This window comes from Schistocerca piceifrons, chromosome 1 (genome assembly GCF_021461385.2).
Source record: "Schistocerca piceifrons isolate TAMUIC-IGC-003096 chromosome 1, iqSchPice1.1, whole genome shotgun sequence".
NCBI lineage: Eukaryota > Metazoa > Arthropoda > Insecta > Orthoptera > Acrididae > Schistocerca > Schistocerca piceifrons.
Genome location: NC_060138.1, coordinates 671,832,956 through 671,860,626, shown reverse-complemented (window position 1 = coordinate 671,860,626; position 27,671 = coordinate 671,832,956). Strand labels below are relative to the sequence as shown.

Here is a 27,671-nt window from a genome sequence, read left to right as displayed (position 1 = left end):
TTGTTCTACACTCCTGGAAATTGAAATAAGAACACCGTGAATTCATTGTCCCAGGAAGGGGAAACTTTATTGACACATTCCTGGGGTCAGATACATCACATGATCACACTGACAGAACCACAGGCACATAGACACAGGCAACAGAGCATGCACAATGTCGGCACTAGTACAGTGTATATCCACCTTTCGCAGCAATGCAGGCTGCTATTCTCCCATGGAGACGATCGTAGAGATGCTGGATGTAGTCCTGTGGAACGGTTTGCCATGCCATTTCCACCTGGCGCCTCAGTTGGACCAGCGTTCGTGCTGGACGTGCAGACCGCGTGAGACGACGCTTCATCCAGTCCCAAACATGCTCAATGGGGGACAGATCCGGAGATCTTGCTGGCCAGGGTAGTTGACTTACACCTTCTAAAGCACGTTGGGTGGCACGGGATACATGCGGACGTGCATTGTCCTGTTGGAACAGCAAGTTCCCTTGCCGGTCTAGGAATGGTAGAACGATGGGTTCGATGACGGTTTGGATGTACCGTGCACTATTCAGTGTCCCCTCGACGACCACCAGTGGTGTACGGCCAGTGTAGGAGATCGCTCCCCACACCATGATGCCGGGTGTTGGCCCTGTGTGCCTCGGTCGTGTGCAGTCCTGATTGTGGCGCTCACCTGCACGGCGCCAAACACGCATACGACCATCATTGGCACCAAGGCAGAAGCGACTCTCATCGCTGAAGACGACACGTCTCCATTCGTCCCTCCATTCAAGCCTGTCGCGACACCACTGGAGGCGGGCTGCACGATGTTGGGGCGTGAGCGGAAGACGGCCTAACGGTGTGCGGGACCGTAGGCCAGCTTCATGGAGACGGTTGCGAACGGTACTCGCCGATACCCTAGGAGCAACAGTGTCCCTAATTTGCTGGGAAGTGGCGGTGCGGTCCCCTACGGCACTGCGTAGGATCCTACTGTCTTGGCGTGCATCCGTGCGTCGCTGCGGTCCGGTCCCAGGTCGACGGGCACGTGCACCTTCCGCCGACCACTGGCGACAACATCGATGTACTGTGGAGACCTCACGCCCCACGTGTTGAGCAATTCGGCCTCCCGCATGCCCACTATACGCCCTCGCTCAAAGTCCGTCAGCTGCACATACGGTTCACGTCCACGCTGTCGCGGCATGCTACCAGTGTTAAAGACTGCGATGGAGCTCCGTATGCCACGGCAAACAGGCTGACACTGACGGCGGCGGTGCACAAATGCTGCGCAGCTAGCGCCATTCGACGGCCAACACCGCGGTTCCTGGTGTGTCCGCTGTGCCGTGCGTGTGATCATTGCTTGAACAGCCCTCTCGCAGTGTCCGGAGCAAGCATGGTGGGTCTGACACACCGGTGTCAATGTGTTCTTTTTTCCATTTCCAGGAGTGTATAACGCTATTGTGTTACACCATACCTGCAATGTGTACACATTACGTTTTAGTATTAGCCTGAATGTATTGTCCCAGAACTAAATAAAAAATGGTTTCCATACCCCGTTTCTGATCAAGGTATTTGGGAGAACTCCCTTAGTTGTAGGACAAATGCTGAACCTGGCAATCCCCTCCTAAATATGTCCAAATGGGGCTCCCTCTACCCTCTGGTCGCCCGATATCTAGCCGCAAAATCCCTGACTCTCGGATGGTTCCTTAATTGAACAGCCCACTCTACTTTTCGGAATAGGAAATGACAAGTATTTAAAATACGTGCGCACGCCCATACAGTCTCAATCAGTCAGTCACACACGGCGATGCTGATCGAAATACTTTGATACACACACAATAGACATACATATGTACACATACACTATCTGTTAATTTTTGATTGGAACAGTGCTACCTATTGTCAAGTAGTACCAACACCAGTTCGTGACCAAGGCCTTCGGTAGGTTCTCGTGGTTGTAAGGCAAATTACGGAACTGGATCATCCCCTCCCACTTATACCTAATAAATACCCTTTCTACCCCTCTCCCAGCTCGCTCGTATTTGGGTGTAAAAATTGGAGCTCCGCAACTGACTGGAGCTTAAACACATTGCCTTACCCACTAAGGGCAGGGACTGAAATAGAAAAAAGTATATGTTTTGTGCACTGCAGCACATATCAAGAAACTCAAAGGCTTGAAACCAAATAAAAAACGCTCCAAACTCCTGGTTCTGAGGAAGTTTTGCGCGAAGTTGCCCTTCGTTGTCAGGCAAATTCTGACGCTGGTAATCTACTCCCGAATGTTCCCAATTTTAATACCTTCGGCCGACTTCCAAATCGATAGAGTTTGAGTGAAAAGAACCGAGAACTCCACAGGGCTCCGCACTGTTACTCGGAAGTGCAAAAAAGGCTTATTTTGTCTCCTTACAATAATCAAAATTAAACTGAATCTGGTCGTCTTCAACTCTGAATCCAGTGCCGACTCTTTCCCACGACTTGTAAATCAGGCATATTTCACCATAAATAGCTGAATCAGTCATATAAATTCTGCACGCTCTAATCAGAGCTATGTTAAAATAAATCCAGTCAAAATTTCGTTCAATGAATGATTCATTTAGTAGTAATTAGTTTCTGGATTACACCTATTTACGGTGCGTTGCGTTCATTTCTTGCGATAATTGTATGTTGTTTCCCTTTTATTATGAACACGTAAGCATGCTTAATACTATAAATATGTAACAGATCTGTCGACATTTTCTGATCCTAAAAGATTTCAGAGTATAGAATGTCTTTTGTGGACTGTAGTGGTTTAATGCGTGTTTCGTGTATTATTAAGCATTTACAGTTGTTCAAAATACAGGATTGTGGAAGAAATGTGTGTCACTGTGGATGAACTTAAGTTACGAATAAATACATTATTCATACGATGTTGTGTTGTTTCCGTGTAGTTATACTTCTTCTAATTTAGCGATGGTAATATTACATTAAAAACTACAAAAAATATATAAAATGGTTAGTTATGCTTTAAGAAAGCTGGAAATATTAAAGATATAAATGTACTCCCATGTTTAGAAACGGTAGGGTATATTAAGTACAATCAAAGTGCCTGAACACTATGTTTAGCCTAAGAGAGTATTTTGTGTACTCACATGGGCAAAAAATATATCTGACATCTTAAATGACATAGTAAATACGAAAAATCGTGAGTAACGAGCACTCACTACCGAAGGAGAATGATCGTAAGAACAGATCATCGCTCTTTCTGATTAAGTTATACGAAGAAGAGGTTATGACAACCTCATAAATACGATTTAACGTAGTTATTATTTATTGCTCCGTTGTCATTGTGTTGTCGTCTGAATAATTACCGTAGTGGTATTTATTAAACTGCCGCGAGATATAATCAGTTGCGGCCATTGGCGGGAACAATGGTCCATTTGAAACGTTGACGTACATTACAGGCCCTTGTGCGTAACAGTGTTGTCTTGGGGCCAACGCTGCTGCCTGCGTCTGTTTGGCGGCACGTGTTCTAGCTACTGCTTGCGTTGCCAATGTTGTACCATGCCCTCTGCTCAATAAAGTCATTATGGAATAAGCTTTATATCGATCTAAATTTCCTTGCAAAGTGATACCTTTACATTAACTTCCAAAATCGCTTAGGTAGTGTGATCGATTTTATAAGATAATTCAAAGAAGATAGGAAAATTAAAAAGGAACGATACGAAAAATTTTAGGAACAATTAAATATGACGTATAGGCTTCAAGAGAGCGGGGAGATAGCTTCCTTCTATGTAAAATACGATCCGAATTTCAAGGCTGTATAACGCTTTGTCTCGATCCTAAATAGATGCCAACGTAATAACTGAATTTAGATTTATCACTCTAAAACTATTTAATCAGAGTAAGCGTGTGAGCATGGACACTGATGTATTCTGTAATATAAAATAAACATATTTTGCGCGTTAGGAGTATAACAGCTTATGGAAAGGGATAACTGACAACAAAAGATCCTTCGAAGAATAGACTAAAACATCTGGTTTGGTACATTTTTCGACAATAAACTTATTTGTAAGTTGTAAGGTTTACGTTAACAATATTAAGAAATACAGAAATACATTTGTGAAACAAACCTGTTGGAATAGTGGACAGACTTCTTGGTCCACGACATCGAAGTCTAAGATGGGAGATGCAACTGACTTTTAAATTGTACCAGGAAAGAGAAGCTGAAAGATGGAATGTATAACACGGTTTCTTGATGACACTGGTAGAATTAAAATGAGACTGTGGAACAAAATGAACACTGGACCAAACTAACCACAACGCTTATGTTCGACTTTCATACTATGACCAGCAGGACATTACGATGTTTGAGAAAGCGATCATTATGGTGGGCTGTGTTTTAGTTCATGTTCGAAAAAGATCGTTTTGTTAAAATTTTAAAACTCGTGACTTTTGGAATGAGGGCCATACATTCTTTATGCTGACCTGTCTTCCAAAAGGGCAAACACCATACATCGTTCGACGGCCACCAACAATACCTTCTGTGTAGATGCAAACATGCGCTGGAACTCATACGGGAACCAGCGAGTGCTGCGAGTTTAGAGGCTTAATGGACGGGGACACTACAACAGTAGTGTGAGGATAAGTGGGAAGCTTTTCGTCGGTCAGGGACTGTGTCCGAATGGCCGAAGCGGGTATGACCGCTCATGAGATGCGGTAAATCCGGATTCGAGCTCCGGTCAGACACACTTTTTCATTTTTTCCCACCGAATTATTTCAATCCCCACTATCAGCCGTTGTCTGTCTTCCTTTGACCTTTAGTTACATTTAGTGCACAAAAGTTTCGCAATGTGTTTTACGAAGTAATCCTTTCTGATTTTCGTGGTCGGAACCAGCAAGCACTCTATGATACTGAAATTTTTCAATATTGTATCCCTCCATATCTCCCCCCCCCCTCCCGCCCCCTTGTATTTTATACGTGAGAATGAGAAACAATAATTTGTCTCTGAGGATCCTCAAGATTTAGAACATTTTATTCATATTACATTTTAAACGTGAACGTTTTAAGCTAGGTTTGACCTTGACTGGTAGTGATACAATCTGAAAATACAAACTGCAGTAACCAGTCACTTTTATTAGTCTTTCTTTAATGAGTTTCGGAAGGTTATACCTACATCCTCAAGGGCGTATATGTTAATTAATAGGGAATGGACGATTTGAAAGTACGATTTTTTTGTGCGCAGCTTATGAACTGGTGTTTCAGTGGCCACAAGTTTCTTTTCCAGTCATTTCACGTCACATGTACTTTCGGTATAGGGAATGGAGCAATAATAGCCTAATACCTCCCAGCAGATGTCAAAGTGCCTCACTTTAGACCTCGTAGAAAAGTGTTCCACTGTAGGAGTATCATGCCCCTGCGTGCTGCAAAATTCGCCATGGGTGTTTGTGTTACTATTTAAGTAGCGAGATTCGATCCATTTTGTTTATTATTTATTACTAACTTTCATTTTTATTACGTAACGCATTTCTCCACGCTAAAACACTTTGGCAATAGCGTTCGTCTAAAGGCATTACTGACTAACGTTTAGTTTGCCAATATCTGCGAAACTCCGTGTATGTCTTCCTAAAGCACCATTGTGCCCGAGATAAAATTTTCCAGCACGTGTGTCGTCCACATCCTGCGTTGTCTGGGTCAACCACTCTTCTCCATCGCCAAGACACACTACTCTATTAAAAGTTGAGTGTCGTCATCATTGTATTTCCCCATTGAGATCATGTCATACAGGCAAACTATGAAAGTCAAAGCAAAGGCAGATATAACTTGTAAACACGCACACATCACAGGTGGGACTTTATGGTGTGCACATTGAATGGACTATTTTCTGTGTATATAAATTGTATATGAAAACGTATTACAGTGTTATGTAAATAACGTCATCATGTTAAGCACAATATGTGAATTATATTTTAATTTCGATCAATAGGACTTGTAAGTGTAGACTATATACTTTGGTGTCATTAATTGAGACCCTTCCCAATTGCGTCTGGAAGATAACAGAGTCTGTGTTCGTGGTCTGCTTCGAGGTCTCCCTGTCCTTTGGTGTAATGACGTAACAATGGGCGTGGCGCCCGTAGAAGGACGCGAACAGTAATTGGAAATTTGTGGTAAGGTCTCATGGGACCAAACTGCTGAGGTCATCGGTCTCTAAGCTTACACACTACTTAACCTAACTTAAACTAACTTACGCTAAAGACGACACACACACACCCATGGAGGACTCGGACCTCCGACCGGGGAAGCCGCGCGGATCGTGACAAGATGCCTCAGTCCGCTCGGCTACCCCGCGCGGCTGAACAGTAATTAAGCGAATTTGAGTGTATTCTCTACCTCGAAATCCGTGGATTACAGTGAGTTGGGCATTGTTGTGGAAAAACTCGTAACAAATTTTGGTACTCCTCTGCGCCGAAGCAAATTGTTTCAATAAACCAGAAAAATCACCATGAAAAATCATCTTCGTCGTCTTCAGCATTATCGGCATAAGAACAATGATTTAGGTAGACTGAAGATCTGTATGGCAGTCCCACTGATTGGTTTTTCGATTTCAATACACTATATTTTACAGTTGTAGTTTGTGGCAACCTAAAAAGTCGCTAACGCATTGTTATCTGACATAAGCCACCGTTCCTGTTTCCTGATCATCTTCCGAGGAAAAAATCTAAGAACTAATTTGTGCATGAACCAAGAATTTTTATTTGCAATTTTCGTGAATCATATAGTCCATTAAATCGAGGTTCAATAACGGTAACAGAACTTTAGCCTAAACACTATTAGAATTACCAATGCTGTTTCGACACAATTAAAGTGTTAACCAATCATTTGCGGCACAGCTAAGAAAGTTGTTGATCTATAAGTTTTGTTTTGTGTGCCCTTACAGTCTTTGTGTTAGCATCCAGTATTCAGGGGTTGTATTTCGTGTATCTTTAAGCCGTAAATATATAAGATGCGTTTACATCAGTCTTGGTCAAGTTAGGGCAGTAAATCTGTGTTGAGAGGCGATTCGTTGTTGTGTGTGAGTACTAACTGAAGCAATTATCATTCAGTTATTTCAGTACCGCTATCTTTATAAATTGCTAAGCAAAATGTTTTACTTGAGCTGAACATTTAATTTTTTTGTTAGCCGAGATTTTTGTGTCTTTACGCATGTGTCATTAGGAAGGATAATCATAAATATCAATTAGCACCTCGAAAAAATAAAAATGTGCGATATTTTATATATATATATATATATATATATATATATATATATATATATATATATATATATATATATATATATTTTACGTGCACCTGTTTGTGGTACTGGTAACATACTGAAATCTCCGCACCACTGTACCATAACACGTCGACAGAGAAGCCGATACGAAAGGGCACAGCCCATTGATGAAGTGGAGTGTCGTACGGTAATTAGTTTTCTGCATTTGAAGGGGGACGAGAACAACGCTACAGCATTTGATGAAACTGTATGACAACAGTGCACTATCATATGACACAGAAGTTGCGTGGCGAAGACGCTTCTAGTGCTATGAGACAAGTCTGAATGACGAAGAAAGCTGTGGCAGACCATCTCCTTGTGAAAAACAGGGAATCGGAAGAAAAGCTGAGACTCTAGTGTTCTAATGCCAGCGTAGCACAAATGCGATAGTGGAAAAAGTGAAAATTAATGTGTGGTTTTCAACACCTTGCACGGATTTCCGAGAAAAGGTCGTTTCCTGCTTGGTTCTGCGAATGGTCACCCCCATTCAAAAAGCTCCCGAATCGAAGCAGCAGCAGAAACATTGCAGCTGTATCACACGGGTGTAGGTTATTTCTTTAGCCACCTAATCGCCAAAGACAAGTGCGGGGTGTATCACTATAAAACAGAGACAGGAACAAAGCAAGCAGTGCAACCATGTGGATTCATCACCGCTGAAGAAGCCGAAGAGTCAGCCTTCGTCGGGTCAGGTGATACGATGTGTCTTTTGGGACTGTCATGGTGAGGTGCTAATACACGGTCCAGTCACATTTATTTGGCCACCGCCTGTGGTCGAAGTCAACGAGCAATAGTCACTCAGAAACGGCACGTGCACAAGCAACGGAGAATACTTAAACCGTGTCGGGGGGACGCGGAATTCAGTGCGGCTAATGTCGTAATGAAGAAACGGAGCGATTTATTTCACGTCCGAAATGGCATGATCATTGGCTTTCGGGCCAAGTGTGGAAACATTTCCGAAACGGCTAAGTTTCTAAACTGTTCGCGTGCCGCTGTGGTTAAAGTATACCGTGCATGACAAAACGGCGATATCCAAAATCGGCGCCGAGGCAAGTGTGGTGCATCACGGGCATAAATGACAGGGGTGAACGAAGTCTGAGGAGATGTGTACGGGCGAATAGACGTGCAAATGTTAAAAGACTGATCACCCAGATGAACCAAGGGGCTCAGCGACTGTTCAGCGAGTGGGCCTTCGCAGCAGGTGCCTGGTTTATGCACACATGCTGACTGCTGTTCATCGGTGATGAAGGCTGGAATATGCATGCCGGTACCGCAACCGGATGTCCACTGAGTGGCGACAAGTAGCCTTTTCAGGATAATAACGTTTTACGTCCCACAGGACTGAAAACAAACTCCCTGCAACACTCACCGGAGGGGTCCGAGCTGTTCGCAGTTTACTTGCGTGGTTCGAAGAGCACCAGTATGAGTTAAGCGTATTCCTCTGGGCACCAAAGTCCCCAGATTTGTATCCAATCGTGAATCTGTGGAAACACCTCGATCGAACAGTTCTTGCCACGGATCCTCAACCGAAAAACCCAGCCGGCCGCGGTGGTCTCGCGGTTAAGGCGCTCAGTCCGGAACCGCGCGACTGCTACGGTCGCAGGTTCGAATCCTGCCTCGGGCATGGATGTGTGTGATGTCCATAGGTTAGTTAGGTTTAAGTAGTTCTAAGTTCTAGGGGACTGATGACCACAGCAGTTAAGTCCCATAGTGCTCAGAGCCATTTTTGAACCGAAAAACCCAGCGCAGCTGGCAACGGTACTGGTGTCAGCAAGGCTCCATATTCCTCTGGTTACCTTTCAGAACATCACCAACTCTCTGTCTACACGTCTCTCGCTGCATTATAAGGTTATATAGTCTTGTAATGGAATGTAGTCGAATTAAATCGGGTGATGTTGCGGGAACTAGATTAGGAAATTAGGCGCTTAAAGTAGTAAATGAGTTTTGCTATTTGGGGAGCAAAATAACTGATGATTGTCGAAGTAGAGAGGATATAAAATGTAGACTGGTAATGGCAAGGAAAGCGTTTCTGAAGAAGAGAAATTTGTTAACATGGAGTATAGACTTCAGTGTCAGGAAGTCTTTTGTGAAAGTATTTGTATGGAGTGTAGCCATGAATGGAAGTGAAACGTGGACGATAAATAGTTTGGACAAGAAGAGAATAGAAGCTTTCGAAATGTGGTGCTGTAGAAGAATGCAGAAGATTTGATTTGTAGATCACATAACTAAATAGGAGGTACTGAATAAAATTGAGGAGAAAAAAAATCTTTGCCACAACTTGACTAGAAGAAGGGATCTGTTGGTAGGACATATTCTGAGGCATCGAGGGATCACCAATTTAGTATTGGAGGGCAGCGCCGAGGGTAAAAATCGTAGAGGGAGACCAAGAGATGAATACACTAAAAGATTCAGAAGGATGTAGGCTGCAGTAGGTACTGGGATATGAAGCAGCTTGCACAGGATAGAGCAGCATGGAGAGCTGCATCAAACCAGTCTTTGGACTGAATACCACAACAACAACATAGTCTTGTGGCAAGTGATTACATTGACGTGAGTGGACAGTGTAAATTATGTTTATAAAGGGCAATGTGTCATAGGAGCATACTAACAAAAGCTCCAGACGAAGTACGGAATGCTGTCAAGACGAAGCGTCGTGAAAAACTGTCCAAGGGCTGTATTTGCTCCAGGACACGCCCCGGATCATTCCGCACGACGCTCAGTCACTCGTGCTGCTTCTTTGGGCTACCCTGACATGCTGCTCAGTGATTCCTTTCTCTTTCCTGGAATGAAGAAACGACAGCGTACCAGGCATTTGCAGGTTGGCAACGAGCTGTTTTTCGAGTGGTAGAACGTTTCCTCAGCAGCCAAAAGAGTGACTTCTACAGCCAAGTTGTTTCCCAAGCCAGCAGAGAACATTTGCAAGCCGATCGGGCTGGCCGAGCGGTTGTAGGCGATACAGTCTGGAACAGCGCGACCGCTACGGTCGCCGGTTCGAATCCTGCCTCGGGCATGGGTGTGTGTGATGTCCTTAGGTTACTTAGGTTTAACTAGTTCTAACTTCTAGGGGACTGATGACCTCAGAAGTTAAGTCCCATAGTGCTCAGAGCCATTTGAACCATTTTTGAACATTTGCAACTGCTTCACTGGCACTATCTTCAGCTCCCTATACACGAAACATGATAACCCGTCCTGTCTTTCGTGCGTACTAAAGGAATCACTATATCTAACTGGTTTCCGTACATATCTTCACAATAGACGTGGACCATTCGCACATTTAACGCAACGGCCTTACTAAAGGAACGCTATACCAAATTGGTTTGAGTAGGTATCTTCACAATAGACGTTGACCCTCCACACACCTAATGAGAAATGTTGTAAGATGTGTGAATGGTCCATGTCTATTGGAAAGATAACTATGGACACCAGCGGTTCCTTTATTAAGTCCGTAGGACTAAATGGCTGAATCCTGTTTCGTGTACAGGGGCCTGAAGATGGTGCCAACGAGGCACCAAAACTGGTAGAATATTCCAAATTTACGGTTGTTGGATATCTGTGTTCTGCAAGAATGTATTTCTCCTCACGTCTGGTCTCTGCACGTGATCGAAGCTCTTGTCAGCAGCTACTTGGCCGCAGGACCGGGTGAGCGGGTCTTTGCTGGACAAACTCCAACAACCCGCGTCGGATCTCAGCGCGGCTGGGATTCCCCGCAATGTACGCAGAAAAAGAAATCAAAGCGGAGGCGAAGCGCGGCCGACGCACGCGTGGCGGGGCTGGCTGCCGGCTGCCGGCTGCTGGCTAGCACGGCGACGCGTGTGCGTCGGCCGCCCGGCCCGCAACCAACACCAGGAATACTACCGGCGCCCACGCGCCCCCGCCGCTCCCCTCCAGCCGCCGGCACTCATCGTTCTACCCGTCCAAAGCTTTTGGTGCTACCACTACTGCTAAAGGCCTGAAACTTGAGGGCTCTCAGCAGTTCCGGATGTACGTTATTTCCGAATCGGGGCAAAAACTTGATAGTGGCGCCCCCTCCCCCCCTCCCCCCCCCCTTCACAGCATACTCGAGCGTTTGAGACTGGACGTCAAAAATAAGTCAATTTTCAAAAAATGTTCATTTTTCGGCGCTCATCTTTCTGAAGAGTTTGATACATAAAACATATATGTTCGAGGAAATGTAAGAATGCTGTTCGGTCTTAAGTGTGCCAAAGTGCAGTGCCAAGCCTCTTCACACAGCATTTTTCTATCGCACATCACTGTATTCCCCCCCATGAACCATGGACCTTGCCGTCGGTGGGGAGGCTTGCGTGCCTCAGCGATACAGATAGCCGTACCGTAGGTGCAACCACAACGGAGGGGTATCTGTTGAGAGGCCAGACAAACGTGTGGTTCCTGAAGAGGGGCAGCAGCCTTTTCAGTAGTTGCAAGGGCAACAGTCTGGATGATTGACTGATCTGGCCTTGTAACAATAACCAAAACGGCCTTGCTGTGCTGGTACTGCGAACGGCTGAAAGCAAGGGGAAACTACAGCCGTAATTTTTCCCGAGGGCATGCAGCTTTACTGTATGATTACATGATGATGGCGTCCTCTTGGGTAAAATATTCCGGAGGTAAAATAGTCCCCCATTCGGATCTCCGGGCGGGGACTACTCAAGAGGATGTCGTTATCAGGAGAAAGAAAACTGGCGTTCTACGGATCGGAGCGTGGAATGTCAGATCCCTTAATCGGGCAGGTAGGTTAGAAAATTTAAAAAGGGAAATGGATAGGTTGAAGTTAGATATAGTGGGAATTAGTGAAGTTCGGTGGCAGGAGGAACAAGACTTCTGGTCAGGTGACTACAGGGTTATAAACACAAAATCAAATAGGGGTAATGCAGGAGTAGGTTTAATAATGAATAGGAAAATAGGAATGCGGGTAAGCTACTACAAACAGCATAGTGAACGCATTATTGTGGCCAAGATAGATACGAAGCCCACACCTACTACAGTAGTACAAGTTTATATGCCAACTAGCTCTGCAGATGACGAAGAAATTGAAGAAATGTATGATGAAATAAAAGAAATTATTCAGATTGTGAAGGGAGACGAAAATTTAATAGTCATGGGTGACTGGAATTCGAGTGTAGGAAACGGGAGAGAAGGAAACATAGTAGGTGAATATGGATTGGGGGACAGAAATGAAAGAGGAAGCCGCCTTGTAGAATTTTGCACAGAGCACAACATAATCATAACTAACACTTGGTTTAAGAATCATGAAAGAAGGTTGTATACATGGAAGAACCCTGGAGATACTAAAAGGTATCAGATAGATTATATAATGGTAAGACAGAGATTTAGGAACCAGGTTTTAAATTGTAAGACATTTCCAGGGGCAGATGTGGACTCTGACCACAATCTATTGGTTATGACCTGTAGATTAAAACTGAAGAAACTGCAAAAAGGTGGGAATTTAAGGAGATGGGACCTGGATAAACTAAAAGAACCAGAGGTTGTACAGAGATTCAGGGAGAGCATAAGGGAGCAATTGACTGGAATGGGGGAAATAAATACAGTAGAAGAAGAATGGGTAGCTTTGAGGGATGAAGTAGTGAAGGCAGCAGAGGATCAAGTAGGTAAAAAGACGAGGGCTAGTAGAAATCCTTGGGTAACAGAAGAAATACTGAATTTAATTGATGAAAGGAGAAAATATAAAAATGCAGTAGGTGAAACAGGCAAAAAGGAATACAAACGTCTCAAAAATGAGATCGACAGGAAGTGCAAAATGGCTAAGCAGGGATGGCTAGAGGACAAATGTAAGGATGTAGAGGCCTATCTCACTAGGGGTAAGATAGATACCGCCTACAGGAAAATTAAAGAGACCTTTGGAGATAAGAGAACGACTTGTATGAATATCAAGAGCTCAGATGGAAACCCAGTTCTAAGCAAAGAAGGGAAAGCAGAAAGGTGGAAGGAGTATATAGAGGGTCTATACAAGGGCGATGTACTTGAGGGCAATATTATGGAAATGGAAGAGGATGTAGATGAAGATGAAATGGGAGATATGATACTGCGTGAAGAGTTTGACAGAGCACTGAAAGACCTGAGTCGAAACAAGGCCACCGGAGTAGACAACATTCCACTGGAACTACTGACGGCCTTGGGAGAGCCAGTCCTGACAAAACTCTACCATCTGGTGAGCAAGATGTATGAAACAGGCGAAATACCCTCAGACTTCAAGAAGAATATCATAATTCCAATCCCAAAGAAAGCAGGTGTTGACAGATGTGAAAATTACCGAACTATCAGCTTAATAAGTCACAGCTGCAAAATACTAACACGAATTCTTTACAGACGAATGGAAAAACTAGTAGAAGCCAACCTCGGGGAAGATCAGTTTGGATTCCGTAGAAACACTGGAACACGTGAGGCAATACTGACCTTATGACTTATCTTAGAAGAAAGATTAAGGAAAGGCAAACCTACGTTTCTAGCATTTGTAGACTTAGAGAAAGCTTTTGACAATGTTGACTGGAATACTCTCTTTCAAATTCTAAAGGTGGCAGGGGTAAAATACAGGGAGCGAAAGGCTATTTACAATTTGTACAGAAACCAGATGGCAGTTATAAGAGTTGAGGGACATGAAAGGGAAGCAGTGGTTGGGAAGGGAGTAAGACAGGGTTGTAGCCTCTCCCCGATGTTGTTCAATCTGTATATTGAGCAAGCAGTAAAGGAAACAAAAGAAAAATTAGGAGTAGGTATTAAAATTCATGGAGAAGAAATAAAAACTTTGAGGTTCGCCGATGACATTGTAATTCTGTCAGAGACAGCAAAGGACTTGGAAGAGCAGTTGAATGGAATGGACAGTGTCTTGAAAGGAGGATATAAGATGAACATCAACAAAAGCAAAACAAGGATAATGGAATGTAGTCAAATTAAATCGGGTGATGCTGAGGGAATTAGATTAGGAAATGAGGCACTTAAAGTAGTAAAGGAGTTTCGCTATTTGGGGAGCAAAATAACTGATGATGGTCGAAGTAGAGAGAATATAAAATGTAGGTTGGCAATGGCAAGGAAAGCGTTTCTGAAGAAGAGAAATTTGTTAACATCGAGTATAGATTTAAGTGTCAGGAAGTCATTTCTGAAAGTATTCGTATGGAGTGTAGCCATATATGGAAGTGAAACATGGACGATAAGCAGTTTGGACAAGAAGAGAATAGAAGCTTTCGAAATGTGGTGCTACAGAAGAATGCTGAAGATTAGATGGGTAGATCACATAACTAATGAGGAAGTATTGAATAGGATTGGGGAGAAGAGAAGTTTGTGGCACAACTTGACCAGAAGAAGGGATCGGTTGGTAGGACATGTTCTGAGGCATCATGGGATCACCAATTTAGTATTGGAGGGCAGCGTGGAGGGTAAAAATCGTAGAGGGAGACCAAGAGATGAATACACTAAGCAGATTCAGAAGGATGTAGGTTGCAGTAGGTACTGGGAGATGAAAAAGCTTGCACAGGATAGAGTAGCATGGAGAGCTGCATCAAACCAGTCTCAGGACTGAAGACCACAACAACAACAACAATCACTGTATTTCGCTCTGTGGAATTCAAACGTGTACATTTTGTAATGGAGGCCATCAAGCCTGTACTCAGACACTGGAAATTATGATGTCCTGTGGTGCCTCTGCTACTCTCAGTCAGCCGATTTGACATCCTAGTCCCCCCCCCCCCTACCCCCCCTTAAGGATTACTTGTAACCAGGAGAATAAGAACTCTTCAGGAGATTTTCGCCCTTTATTGCCTATTAGCTAATACCTTTCCCCTTTTGTGGGACACAAAATTAAATATGGGAAGCATAAAACCAGTAAAGACAAAAGACAAGCAAGGCAGTACACATTTATTCAATCCTTAAGTCCAGGTATTTTTTTCTCTCTAGTCCTGCTACAGCTTAACACATCGTGCTTTCCTTTCTGCGAAAGAATCTATTATCTCGTCAAAATCTGTCAAACGTTTTGCTACATGAAAAATCAAAATGTATTTGTCTAATACTGAAAAAGCTATTAATACAAATAGTGTCCAAGGATGGTGTGGTTTCTCGATTTGATTACGTCTATTTTCTCTCTGTCTGCTAGATAAAATGAAATGGGCCTGCCGGCCGTTGTGGCCGAGTGGTTCTAGGCGCTTCAGTCCGCGCTGCTGCTACGGTCGCAGGTTCGAATCCTGCCTCAGGCACGGCTGCGTGTGATGTCCTTAGGTTAGTTAGGTTTAAGTAGTTCAAAGTCTAGGGGACTGATGACCTCAGATGTTAAGTCCCATAGTGCTTAGATCCATTTGAAATAGGTCTTTCTCGTATTTCAGCAGTTGTATCACATGCCAAATAAACGAAACTGTTTTGACATAAATGGTCTTTTTTATGCACCTCATTTACACAAATAACACGACAGAACATAATTCACGAAGTACCATTATCAAATGCCTATTAGGCCTACTACAAGAAAAAAGTTTTACGTCAGTAAATTGTTTCACATTTCATTCATAACCTCCAGTTTCTCAAGCATGAGATCGAAAAGTAGTAGTACGAAATTTTTATACAAATTTGAAATCGTCATATACTTTCATATAACTTCTGTGGTGTCCGCGTTTCTTCTCATTCTTCGTTTTAACACGTAATCTTGTCATTACCAATTCTGTAACTATTCCTGCCATTGTCAAAACCTGTTCTCTGGTTAACTTCCCTAAGACTCCCAGAATCAAAAGTTCAGTTATCTCGTATTTATTCTGCGCTATTCCGAGAATAGAACTTATATCAGCTGCTAACCTGGAACAATACAACTGATAGTGTAGCGACCTGGTAAAAATTTTCTGTCAAATTTTCATTTTCTTGGATGTACGTAGAACATAATATACGAGTATAATCTTTCTTACCTGTTATTCCTCTTGGTCGTTTATTTCCACTCTGATAGTCTGAATCTACGGATTTCGATCATGATTGTAGTAACGTTGATCATTCGCACACCAAGTCAACCACACAACAAAAAATAACGATTGGCACTCAAGCGTTCGGGTTCATCTTGCTCAGCTTGTATAGCCCCGTCGCATTTTGTCAGAGGGAAAGTTTTTTTTATTTCTAGATGCGAATGAGATTCCCCTGGCAGAGATATTACGTACACTATGCACGCATTCAAAAATCAACTTTCGTTCAAAAATCAACTTAGAATGTGTTCAAATATATTTGAAAACCAACTGGGATGCGTTTCAAAATCATAAGAATAATCGATAGACCAACGTGCGCTGGATGCTAGGCGCTTTGTTAAACAATTCTTTTTTCTTCAGGAATATGAATTAGGGACTCACTAAAATTGACGCCCCGGGCAGATACCCCTGTTTACCCCCGCTTCCTCCCCCCCCCCTCCCCCCCGCCCCTGGTTCTCAGTTAAGATCAAAACTATCAAAACTCGCAAGCTATGCTTATTTTATTACCTGGATCTTGATTTCTTTTATTTTTATCTGAAGACAAAAAGGCTGTGTTAAGCATCACCACGTTCGGGTGCTTTCAACCTCCTTCACAATATAACTTACCATGTAGAAGCTAGTGTGACATACTTCTACATCTACACTGACGGAAAAATAGCTGCAACACCAAGGAGGAACCGTACGAAACAAACGAAAGTTGGTAAACGTGTTTATTCATCAAATTTCATGCCAATCACACAAAAATGGCGCTAGTAGCGCCTCAATGGGGATGCAAATCAAATTTGATGTAAATACACGCTGTAACGATCGCGAGCGTTGGTTATCCTCGAGATTGGACGTAGTGAGTTGATGTTAGTCAAGAACACCTGTAAGGCGGCAAAGGCGCCATTATCAACACCTCATTGAGTTTGAACGAGATCAGGTAGTAGAGACGAGAAGCTGTATGTTCCTTCTGCGATACTGCAGAACAACTTGGCAGGAATGTAGCCACTGTACGTTATTGCTGATATGGGTGGTCATGTGAATGTACGGTCGCAAGATGATCGGGCTTCGGACGGCCACGTGGCACTACCGAGACGGAAGACCATAGTGTTCGGCGTATGGCTCTGACATATCATACTGCATCTGCAGCAGCAATTTGAGCAGCAGTTGACACCACAATGACGCAACGGATTGTAACAAATCGGTTACTGCAAGGACGGCTCCGAACCAGATGCTCTGTAACGTGCATTCCACCAACCCTAAACCACCGCGTTTATGTCTTCACTGGTGTCAAGCAAGAGCTCATTGGAGGGCAGGGTGGAGATCTGTTGTGTTTTCTGACGAAAGCTGGCTTGTTAACCGACGCACCCATACTGGAAAATTGTACGTCGGTCTGGTGATTCGACCTGTTGTGTTGCCATTCATGAACGGCATCCCACGGGGTGTTTTACAAAAGGAGACTACTCGCCAAGGCACCGCTGCTATAACCCAACATGCTGTACAGTGTCGACATGTTGTCTTGGTCTCCTCAGTCACCACACCTGTCACCATTCGAGCACATATTGTCAGATCAGATCGGAATTCCCCTGTTAGGCAGAGGTTTTAACCACACTGACAATGAATCTTGTTTTAGAAGTTGTAAAGTTTGATCTCATGACGGCAGTATCCGAAACGACGTATGTCTTAAGTTATCTAGACGATTTTATTCACAAAATATCGAATGTGCGGTTACAAAGTAGTAGTGTTTGTCATTCTGTCCTCAACGTGGACTAATTCATTGGAAGAGGACTTCATATTTACGGGGACGTGCTGGAAAGTAATGCCTCCGTTTTTTTATGTGAAAACTCTTAAAGCTATTTAAATAAAAAACATTATTAACATTCCACGTCCATGTTCTTAGTATCTAAATATTTATTTCTCAATACAGTCATCCTGGTAACGAACACATTTCTCCAAACGAAAGACCAGTTTGTTGATTCCGTCACTGCGGAATGTTTGCCTTTGCTGAGGGAACCACTAATCTCACGTCTCTTTGGACTTCTTCAACACTACCGAAGTGTAGCCGAAGGTATTCTTTAAGCTTTGGAAACAGATGAAAATGGATGGAGCCAAGTCGGGACTATGATGACGTTGATCGATAAGAGTGAACCCACGGCATTGGCTTGTTATAGATGTCGCAGCGCTCGCAACTGGTTTGGCATTTTCGAGCTGAAGTAGAGGGTGCTCCATGTGTGAACGAACGCTTCGGAATCGAAACTCGATTACAGGACACTGTTTCTCACGCACCGACATAGTTATGTTACACACCGCCATGTTTCATGCTACACTTGTGATGGGGGGGGGGGGGGGGCTAGCGGTGGAGGGCTATGTAGAAATGATGAATTAGGATGTATAATGTTAATAACGTTTGTTTTATCTAAGGAGTTTTAAGAGGTTTCACATAAAAAATTTGGAAAAATAACGTCTCAAATCTTTCGCTTACGATATGCTTGTTCACTGGTACCACTTTCGATCTCTAACCAACATGCGATGGCGATTTAATATATGCAACGAAAAAATATGAAAATTATTACAAGAAGAAGAGCACATTTGCGGTACGTCTGATAAGGTATCGAAGATGACATAATTTGGAAAGGAAGTGTTCTCGAGAGGGTAAAATAGCCAGGAACAGAATGCGTGGCTTGGAATTCGGAAGTCGTTACGTTTCTTGGTTGCAGAACTTTTCATGTTGATGAGTGAAATAGTGATATGAAGGAAAAGCAGTGCCCGCGTAGCGTTCCGACACTGCGTGAGTACTGTGAAGAACTCAAGTGTAACCCGATTCTTAAATTATGGTTAATACTACTCGAGGCTTACAGTTACATTGGAACGAAGCAGATTACTATAAAATGATGTGAACATTACGTAATAATTTAAATAAATTGCTTTGAAGACTGATCATCTCAGACATAATAAGTAACCGCTGGAAACCAAAAATATGTGTGTAATACTAAACCAAGTATGCAGACACGAGCAACGAGCAGAACAGGATAGAACTTAAAGAAGGGGAACATCAAAGCGATCGACGACTGACGAGGAGAACACTCCACGCGCCATAACCCGATTTCCCAGAAACTGCGCTTAACTGATGACGGGTCAAAATAAGCGAATACTTTTCTCAGCTTATCCGTCTATTCTCATTATTTTCTGAAAAAATCACGGTCAATGTTTTTGAGGTACTTTATATGCCTTTTAGCGACTAAGTGGTTCAATCGAGGCGGTGGAGCACTGATTAGCATTACGGTTTCACACATTTGCGCCCCGTCTTCGAAAACCAGTTATTAATTTTTATTTTTGTTTTCCATTTATCTATTCATATTTGTTTTCTGTTTACGGACTCATGTGCATAGAAGATTACTACACAAATGTTTCTCAGTGTATATTGAAATAACGTTGTCTTTATTCGTCTACTAATTGGGTGGTGTACGAATTAAAAAGAAAAAAAGACAGTAAATGAAAAGAAAAATTATTTGAAATTTTTTGTGGTGATATTTCTGTGGCTATCTTGACTGAAAATCAAATGAAAACTATTCGTGGTTTGCCGCGAAATTATTACAACGCGTGAAATCTTCAGCTATGTTAACAACGTTTCTTTGCCGACTGAGACTCATACCAAGAAATGTCGCGGTGGCAAACATGCCTTCGGGCTATGCTCGTATTGTTCAGAATTTATATCTTTCGAATGTTTCTACTTTCGGTATCATTCAAGAAAATCCACCAATCTTCCTGAAGAATAAACATTAGAGTAAAATATTAAGAACTGACATACGAATGAAATACAAGAATACGAGAAATTTAAAAGATCGTAACCGCTGAAAATACCATAACACAGGATGTATAATAAATGTATAGCCTTTATTTTGAAACGCAGTTGCAATTTTGCAATTAATATAGTGTCCTTGTATCTCCTAACTTGTTAAGGAACATGTATCTCCTAACTTGTTAAGGAACATATGTGTAGTAATCTTCTACGGACATGGGTAGATAAATGAAAAAAAATGAAATAAAATGAGTAAAAACAATAATTGAGTTTCGAACACGGGACGTCAAAGCAGTGGTGGCTCGTGGCTATACATTCTGGGTGTTCACAAATTTTTAGATTCAGATAAATTTGAGAATGTTAAATTAATATCATCTACTGTAGTTACGCGTATAAACAAGTTTATACAACTACGGCCACTGCCAATAACAATAACAACAGTAACCATAACAATAAAATGATAATAATAAGATGGACAACTTCTCTGACAAAAGAGAGAGTCTTTTGCGGAATTTTGGTGTTTTTGTACATAATTAAGTACAGTTTAGGGCAGTAACGAAATGATGTGTAAGCTTTGCCAACTCTCCATTTCGCATTTTTGTGTATGTGGGAATTTTTGTGCTTTTCCATGTTTTCAGACAAATGAGTCCCTAACAGATGTATTAGTTCACAAATTTACTTCAGGGCTGAAAATGTAATATTTTTACGCTGTACGCACAAAACAACTTGTGTTAACTGTACACCTCCTTGTTAAATATTCGCCTGTAGTCACGCTTACATGATTTCGTCACTCACTCAGTAAAAGGATCTGTCCTCGGAGGTCACAGTTCCTTTGCAGCTAACTTTTCCTGACAATTTAGTTTTCAGTTCCCACAACATGATTTTCACTCTGTAGCGGAGTGTGCACTGATACAAAACTTCCTGGCAGAACCAACGCCAAACACTAAGTGCCGTTTGTGGGAACGATGAAACTCAAGTAGTAATGTCTATCAACATGGTCACTTGACTAGAATACAGATGAGGCTCTTGATACAGTTTTTCGTGAGTTTTCATATATACAGTGTGGGCCTACATCACACATAAACCTCACTCACCACAAGATCAACAGATTTTAAAAGCATGAATAAATAACTACAATCTCACAACCGACGGTGATGTGCTTTAGGCCCATATGATTCTCAGTGCCTCAAATGGATTACTGCGTGATAAAATTCATACCTTAATATACTATAACTCATTCAGAAATTCACAAAATAGGTTTACTACCAGTACAACTTTAACATATACTGATGTCCAATCTAATTTTACTACAGTATATAGTGAGTGAATTAGCATATATGAGGAGTTTGCTATCATCTAACAGGATTTTTGCCGAGTGAATAGGGATAAGAGTCTGCCGCACTGTGCTGCCACGTGGTGGCAATGATGTAAACTTTTAATTGAGTGGCACGTTGTTCATTAAATCCGTATGTATTCGGCCCGTAAGGCTAATACATAATGCGACTTGTGTATGCCCAAAAGCTCCATAAAACGTGCACAATTGAGTGTGTGCTCGCGATCCATGTATTTCAAATCGCAGCATCTATGTTACGTATAACACGATTCAAAGAAAAATAACAAATAAATTCACGAGGTGTCGAAAATTAGGGTGTTCACGTGTTCTTGTGCTCTTACATAGCAGCCACCACTGCGCAAAAGTGAGAGGCTGCGACGCTATATATGTCGCTTAGGTTGATCTTATTGGGCTCTGAAAGGCATATACACTATGTGATCAAAAGTATCCGGACACCTGGCTGAAAATAACTTACAAGTTCGTTGCGCCCTCCATCGGTAACGCTGGAATTCAGTATGGTGTTGGCCCATCCTTAGTCAAGACGACAGCTTCCATTCTCGCAGGCATACGTTCAATCAGGTGCTGGAAGCTTTCTTGGCGAATGGCAGCCCATTCTTCACGGTGTGCTGCACTGAGGAGAGGTATCGATGTTGGTCGGTGAGGCCTGGCACGAAGTCGGCGTTCCAAAACATCCCAAAGGCATTCTGTGGGATTCAGGTCAGGGCTCTGTGCAGCCATTCCATTACAAGGATGTTATTGTCGTGTAACCACTCCGCCAAAGGCTGTGCATTATGTGAACAGGTGCTCGATCGTGTTAAAAGATGCAATCACCATCTTCGAATTGCTCTTCAACAGTGGGTAGCAAGAAGGTGCTTAAAACATCAATGTAGGCCTGTGCTGTGGTGGTGCCACACACTGCAACAAGGGGTGCAAGCCCCCTCCACGAAAAACACGACCTCACCATAATACAACCGCCTCCAAATTTCACTGTTGGCACTACATACGCTGGCAGATGACGTTCACCGGGCATTCGCCATTTCCACACCATGCTATCGGATCGCCACAGTGTTACCGTGATTCGTCACTCCACACAACGTTTCTCCGCTGTTCAGATGTCCAATGTTTACGCTCGTTACATCAAGTGAGGCGTCGTTTGGCATTTATAAGCGTGATGTGTGGCTTTTGAGCAGCCGCTCGAAAATCAAATCCAAGTTTTCTCACCTCCCGCCTGTCATAGCACCTGCAGTGGATCCTGATAGAGTTTGGAATTCCTGTGTGGTGGTGTGGATAGATGTCTGCCTATTGCACATTACGACCTTCTTCAACTGTCGGCGGTCTCGCCAGTCAAGGTCGTCCTGTACGCTTTTGCGCTGTACGTGTCCTTTCGCATTTCCACTTCACCATCACATCCGAAACAGTGGATCTTGGGATGTTTAGGAGTGTGGAATCTCGCGTACAGACGTATGACACAAGTGACCCCCAGTCACCTCACCAAGTTCGAAGTCCGTAAGTTCCGCGGAGCGCCTCATTCTGCTGTCTCACAATGTCTAATGAGTAATGAGGTCGCTGATGTGGAGTACCTGACAGTAGGTAGCAGCACAATGCACCCAATATGAAAAACGTATGTTTTTGGGGGTGTCCGAAGACTTTTGATCCCATAGTGTAAGTTACGTTGAAAACTTTGACGGTTGTTTTTTGAGAAACGATCGAATATCTACGCACAAGCCGAATTATGCGTTCGCTTATTTTCACTCCTCTTCCGCGGAGCTGAGTTGCTGGAAAATCAGGTTACAGCAATTGCCGTGTTCTCATCGTGAGAGCTTAAATAAAGGGAAAATTAACGCCAGTAAGCTCCTCGCAGTTAATACACGCACCCTGTGTCGTTGTATTTATATCAGTTTTCCGGAGATCTGATGTAATCAGTTGTGCCGAACCTGTGCCAGTAGCCGGCCGCGGTGGCCGAGCGGTTCTAGGCGCTTCAGTCCGGAACCGCGCGACTGCTATGGTCGCAGGTTCGAATCCTGCCTTGGGCATGGAAGTGTGTGATGTCCTTAGGTTAGTTAGGTTTAAGTAGTTCTAAGTTCTAGGGGACTGATGACCTCAGATGATAAGTCCCATAGTGCTCAGAGCCATTTGAACCTGTGCCAGTAGTCTATTCGTTGTTCTCGGGCGACGACAAAGAGTACAGGCGAATTTCTGCTCGTCGTGCTGCCAGACGCCAGCAGCGAATTAGGCCGCTGACAGCTGATTCGGCCTGTGGGACAGAATGGGGGCAGCTTGGCGCGTCCCCACTTGCAGCTTGTCGCAAAACACTCCATCTGGCGGCGCGTGTCGAACAGGGTGGGAGGGCGGATGGGCCAGACTTTCACGAACGACGGTTCGCAGCCGGCGCGCCACGTTGTAAACTCCGTTCCCTGCCAACCGACACCTCCCTGTCGCTGCTGTGTTCCAACGGTTCTGCTCTGCGACGGTTCTGCGAATGCTGTGGAAACCGTGCCAACTGTTGGATTAGCCGCAGTGCGACTCGCCCTACCTGCACGCCCGTCGATAGACTAAGGAGGTTCTTCTCATTGGAAGAGCTGCTGGGGACATCGTGAGCTCATATGAACACACCGATATGGCGTTAGTGTAACTGAGAGAGTTATTATGACAGTTCAGTGATTTGGCGGTATGCGGGTTCCGAGTGAAAGGCAACAAAAAAATATTATGAAAAACTTCACTGCCGGAAAAAAATCACAAAACATAGTTGTCCGATACAAACGGAAGTCGGTAGGTATGCTACTTCATCTGAAAGGTGATGTCTATTCAGATTTTGCACCAGTCGTATAAGAGTGGTGCTAGTAGCGCCGGTACGAGAACTTTGCAAAATACTGTTACGAGCTTGGCTCAAGTAACGCGTAATATGTAAATGTAGCGTCAGTTACTTTTATTTATGTCAGCAAATTTACCGTGACAAGGTCGTCTCACAGATGACGCTGCATGTTGCGTATCCTGTATCGACTATGCAAGCACGTCCTTCGAGAAAATACTAGACTTCTCCAATAGTACGAGGCTGGAAATATTTAAGCAGCGCCACGCGGAAGGATTGGGCAGTTCGCATTTGAACAGCGATCTGATAAGACAGTTCTTTCTAAACGTAGTACGAACAACGAGTGCAAGTCAGTGATGTTTTAAGTGTTTACCGCGGGTATATAGGATGTGAAGTGTATAGTGCAGTGATCTTCTATGACTAAAGTGTTTACAGTCTAATAAACTTAGCTTATCATAGCAAACGAAAATTACTAAGGATGGAAAGAGAAACGGTCCCTTTCGGATGATTACGCAAAAGAGGGGTCTTTTGTCAAAAATGACTTACGGATCAGGAAGCGCTTTGTGAGGTTTGTAGCTGTTTCATCACAGTACATCACAGTTCAGTACAGTTCATCACAGTAGAGTAGCGGTGGCGTTAACGCCTACCACGCGGGGGGGGGGGGGGGGGGGGGGGAGGGGCGGTTTCAATTTCCGGCAGGGGACTAGGGGTTGTGTGTCCATCATCATTAATCCGCAAGTCGCCGACGTGGCGTCAACAAAAAAGATCTTGCAATACGGCGGCCGAACTCCCCCAAATGGGGCCTCCCGGCCAACAATGCCATACGATCATTCCCATTTTTTTCCTCGGTGGGACGGCAGATGCGAGGCATCACATTTTTACGAAGAATCATGCAAATAGATTCGCGGCAGCATCGATATCAAAGCCCATTTCTACATTCATGATTAAAGTAGATATCCAGGAAGAATTGCTCTTTGCCGTAAAACTGAATGCCGCAGTGTTTCCCGACTCCAAAGTGCCGCAAAATAGTCTACAGCAAGGACCAAAGCTACAGCACCACACTCGGTGACCGAAAGCATAAAAGAATTGCAACAAGTTTCATTTTACGGCATAGGCACCGACCCATCGAATACATGGCCGAAAAGCAGTTTTCTTCAATTGTTCATTACTTTACTCAAACTGACGCAATCCAACAGAAGCTATTGATGTTTGATTCGCCGAGTAACGAAAATCAGGGACAATTGTCAAAGTTTTGTCTACATACTTTAAGACAACTGCAGATTCCATTAGATAAATTAATCGCCTTTTGTGGAGACAGTACCAGCTCTAACTTCGTAGGGCTTCAGGATGTCCTGTCCATATTCTCCACAATACTATATCAAGCGCTGCCAGAGTCTTAACTGTCGACATTAAATTAATCGGCTTGACAAATTTTTCAATGTGCACGTAAGGGACAGAGAAGCCGATAGGGTTGCTTGTACGTCGTTATCAATCGTCAGACTCTTCTGTCTCACCCAAAAACAAGATTTATGTCGTTAATGTCCGCCACTGAAGAGAATTCTTAAGCTCTGAATTCCATTAAAACAATTTTTTGACGCCGAAGACAGTCCACCTAAACTAATTTCAGCTTTTGTCAGTAGTCCGATCAGGTGAAATTTACTTCACGTTCCTGTAGTCAAAACTGCCTCTGTTTGAAGGAAACATGAAACGCGTGGATAAGAATAAAGTCTCGATAATTGAAATAAGAAATATATTAATCTACACTCAAAGATGTCTGAATGAAAGGAAGACTGCCAGTTTTATTGACCTGCAAAGCAAGTTGATTTTGAACAAATTAAAGAATAAGGACCCTAATCAAGAAATAATAAATTTGATTTCGAAACACGAGGAAGCGACAATAGCTACCTTTATCATAGCATTTGGTTATTTAGATGAATGGGCTATTTCTTTTAATAAATATCGTGCATTTGATTGGATGACGCTATCTGAAATCCCAGAGTGGATGATGGTTGAAAATACCTGACTAAAATGGGGAGAAGATTTCAGGCGGCAATTGTTTTCAGGAGATCTCTTTAGAAACTAAGCATGAGTCGGAAGAATGGGAGTTTAAACATTCCGTGGAAGGTGGGTGGATTTACTTTAATAAGGAAACCAAAAATCCTGAACGCAAATGCCAAGTGGTAAAACGCGGTGAGTATTTGTTTTGTATTCCCGCTCACAACGCCACTACGGAAGAGTGTCTTCGTTGACGTCTGTCCAGTGGACAGATGAAAGAAATAGACTGCTGGCAGGGACTGTGGAATCAGTCTTATAGTGTCAGTTTAACAACAAACTGACTTGCATGACATTTTATAAATACGTAAAAGGAAAAAAAGGCTTGCTGAAAAAGGCGAAATCTTCAAAATATGGTGTATCAACCAGTTCTGCCGCAACAGTTTCCTTGTAATTGTGCTCTAAGTAAAAAGTAATTCTATGAAACAACTTTTTTACTCCATTTCTACACCCCTATCTCAGTGTCCCAAGGAGGTCCCAGTTAGATATGACAAACCTATGTCACGGTCGTGAGCGTTAGCTATCTTTGAAATAGGACGTGGTTAGTTGATTTTAGTTAAGTAAGCCTTTAAAGCGACAAAGTCTCTATTATCAACAACTCATTATGTCTGAACGAAGTCGTATAATAGACCTACGAGAAGCTGGACGGTTCTTTCCGCGATATGCAGATAGACTTGGTAGGAATGTAGCCACTCCACATGACTGCTGGCAGTGGTAGTCACGAGAATGTACGGTTGCAAGATTACCGGACTGTGGACGGTCACGTGGCATTACCGAGAGGGAGGACCATCGCGTTCGGCTTACGGTTAGGTTAGGTTAGGTGGTTAGTGTTTAACGTCCCGTTGACAACGAGGTCATTAGAGACGGAGCCCAAGCTCGGGTTAGGGAAGGATTGGGAAGGAAATCGACCGTGCCCTTTCAAAGGAACCATCCTGGCATTTGCCTGAAACGATTTAGGGAAATCACGGAAAACCTAAATCAGGATGGTTGGAGACGGGATGGAACCGTCGTCCTCCCGAATGCGAGTCCAGTGTGCTAACCACTGCGCCACCTCGCTCGGTTTTCGGCTTACGGCTCTGGCGCATAGTTCTGTATCTGCGGCAGCAATTTGAGCAGCGGTTGGCACCACAGTGACATGATGAACTATCGAAAATGGGTTAGCCGGCCGGAGTGGCCGAGCGGTTCTAGGCGCTACAGTGTGGAACCGGGCGACCGCTACGCATGCATGTTTGAATCCTGCCGTGGGCATGGATGTGTGTGATGTCCTTAGGTTAGTTAGGTTTAAGTAGTTCTAAGTTCTAGGGGACTGATGACCTCAGAAGTTAAGTCCCATAGTGCTCAGAGCCATTTGAACCAAAAATGGGTTACTTCAAGGACAGCTCCGAACTAGATGCTCTGTAACGTGCATTCCACTGACCACGGCCACCATTTTTGACTTCAGAGGTGTCAAGCGAGAGCTCACTGGAGGGCAGGGTAGAGGTCTGTTGTGTTTCATGATG

General features: G+C 43.4%; 1 protein-coding gene across 1 annotated transcript in view; it reads right to left on the bottom strand.

Moving 5' to 3' along the window:
* The window catches only part of LOC124709029, a 737,074-nt gene that overhangs the window by 418,609 nt on the left and 290,794 nt on the right, over positions 1-27,671 (bottom strand). The gene's annotated exons all lie outside the window — the stretch shown is intronic.